Raw genomic sequence first — 3,079 nt, forward strand, 5'->3', positions numbered from 1 at the left:
TCTCTCCAGCCTGAAAGAAATTTCTGCAGATCAGCTTCTCAAAGCGCACCCGCAGTTACAGGCCCATCTGTTTCAGTGTTTTAAACAATCCCCCTTCGACCATGGCATCACGAGGTGCGTAACGGCTGCTGTGCCAGTGGCTCCCCACCAGGGCTATGGGGACCAGTGAGGAACCGCTGGCCCTGGTTTGCAGAAATCAGCGATCTGGGGAGACAAGATGCTTTGTGACCCTCTTCTGTTCAAAAAGTAATGTCTCTTTGGAGCACTGTGTCCAGTTCTGGGCTCCCCAGTTCCAGAAGGACAGGGAACTGCTGGAGAGGATACAACAGAGGGCTACAAAGATGATGAGGGGCCTGGAGCATCTCTCTTATGAGGAAAGGCTGAGGGACTTGGGTCTCTTTAGTCTGGAGAAGAGAAGGCTGAGGGGGGATCTGATCAACGCCTATAAATACTTAAAGGGTGGGTGTCAAGAGGATGGGGCCAGTCTGTTCTCAGTGGTGCCCAGTGACAGGACAAGAGGTAATGGGCACAAACTGGAACATGAGAAGTTCCATCTCAACATGAGGAGGAACTTCTTTCCTGTGAGGGTGGCAGAGCCCTGGCAGAGGCTGCCCAGAGAGGTGGTGGAGTCTCCTTCTCTGGAGACATTCAAACCCCCTGGACACGTTCCTGTGGGACCTGCTCTGGGTGGACCTGCTCTGGCAGGGGGTTGGACTAGATGATCTCCAGAGGTCCCTTTAGCATCTTAGGCAGCCAAAATCAGTACCCATTTTTGAACATCATGCCATTGTGACTACCGGGTGTTCAGGGGGCTGGTGGTCCCCGGGCTGTACCTCGCCGTGGAGCTGCCCTGTCCCCTCTCGAGGGCACAGCTTTAAGGTCTCACCCTGAAGCTGGTCAGCGTTGGAGCTGTCACTGCTTCCACCTGGAGTTCCCCCCGAGGTTGTACCTCTAGTTGGGTTAAATAACTGGTAGAGTGGCCTAAAAAACAGCTAAAGCAGCGCTTGTGCTGTAAAACACTAACTGGGGAAGCGTTAGGGTGCCAGCTCCCACCGCCAAGCGCAGGAGGAATCACCTCCCCAGCGACAGCCTGCGTTAGAGCTTTTGCCATCACCTGTTTCCAAGTCAGAGCTGCTGCGGACCTGGCTGGGGTGCTCTGCTGACATTCCCAATGTTTTCAAAGAGAAAACTCTCCAGATAAAAGTACAGCTCAGAATGTAAGGCTGACTTCCGGGTTTTGGTATTCAGCTTTCTCAACCTCTCAGCATCTGAATTAAGGGCTAAAATGATGCGATTCTGACTTTTAGCAGGAACAGCCTCTGCTAGAAGTTCAATTTTGCGAGTGAGCGTGTGCGTTGTAGATAATTTCAGGCACTAAGAGAGGCATCACGGCAAGCCTTGGCGAGGGAGGGGGGAAACTCAGATTCCAGTCAAGCAGCGTTCCTTGTCAGGAGAGGGAATGGAGATACCTGTTCTCTGGCACGTTTTGTGTGGCCACGAGACACCGACCATCAGAGGCCGAGTTAAACACCCAGGTGAAAGCCAGCACTGCCTTCCCCAAGAAGCCGCAGAGACAGGCGCTGCTGCAGCGATCCGCCGGGGAGCGGGCAGGAAAGGGAAATTAAAGCTGACACACAATTAGAGTAAAGTGAGTCTGCAAGTGCTCCTGAAAGCCCGTGGAAAGCAAATGGAAATCAGGCAGAAGCTATTTCCAGGCAGAATTTGGGGCGGGGGGGTGTGTGTGAGAGAAGCAGAAATAGGCTTTTGCTAAGAACTACATCCAAACCCTCCCAAGAATCCAAATTTAGTGTTTAACACTTGTGCTCAGACGCACGAAGCTGCAGCCTGATTGCAGGAATGAAAGGAAAAAAAAAAAATAGTCGGAAAAGGTTTCTTGCAATTAGCTTAGACCTAAGGAGCTCTGCCTGATTTCCAGCACGGGGAGCACTCTGGAATCTTAATGGAGTTAAAGACAGGCAGAGGGGGCTCAGCACCTTCGCAAAAATCAGCCCCCTTCTCTTTTGTCGATGACGCTGCCTCATCTTGTTAAGGTTGGCACTTGTCTTGTGTGCAGCTGACAGCGGAAACCAGCGGATGTTAAACTCATTCATTGTGATGAGGCAGCGAGAGGGAAAAATAAGCGGAGGAGAGGAGGGAGCAGGAATTCCGCGATCTTAGCCCATCAGGAGCTGCTGGGTATATTCCGATCCCTGCTGCGGAGGATGTTCCGCTGGCTGCCTCCTCCAGCTCGGCGAAACCCTGCAAGGGAATAAAGGGAAGGTGAACACAGGGGCACAAACCGCTGTGCTGCAGAGGTTGGCAGAGCAGGTGGAGGTGCAGGGAGGGGATGGAACAGGCCAACCGGTCCCATTGCATCAAGAGGCAAACAAAGCAGCCATGTACGCAGCGAGGCAGGTCCCCCCTTCCCTCCTTCTCTCTATCAGGAGGCAGGAAAGGAGGTCCCTTTTTATAATCTCAGTGCAGGGGCAGGGTTTCTGGTTGCCACCGAGGCCGCTCCTGCCCCATCCTGATAACCTGGCAAAACAAAACCACATCCAGCCTTCCTCCTGGTTGGTCTGTTGACAGAGCCTACAACTCTGTTTTTCTCAGTGGTTTTCGCCTCAAAGGATCTTCACGTAAAGCAGTGACAGCACCTGCCCCTGATGTGGTGCCTCCTTGCTGGAGGAACGTTCTGGCTGCAAACCGCCCCCAGCAGAGGGTCAGCCCAGGACACGAGGAGGAACCCTTTAATTACTGTCAGAGCGGACTCTCAGCCTCCAAGGGACATTTCTCTCATCACTCCAGCCAGCCCTCCGCTCGCCTCTCCCACGTGAAGCCAACACAGCCTGTTTATCGCATTATGGCCAGCGATTCTGGCTCTAACCAAGACCCCCGGGACCAGCTCCAGCACATCTGTAGCTAATTCTGCAACAAGGGTCACCGCTTCCCACTAAAAAGCCACAGGAAAGTCCCTGGATGGGTCACTCGGTAAATGCGAGGGTTAAATGCTCTCCATTCAGTAAATTCCATGAGCGCTCTCATCCAGCCGTTTACCCCGACACCACAGAGGGACACTCAC

Source organism: Numenius arquata, chromosome 5 (genome assembly GCF_964106895.1).
Source record: "Numenius arquata chromosome 5, bNumArq3.hap1.1, whole genome shotgun sequence".
In the NCBI taxonomy this organism is placed as follows: Eukaryota; Metazoa; Chordata; class Aves; order Charadriiformes; family Scolopacidae; genus Numenius; species Numenius arquata.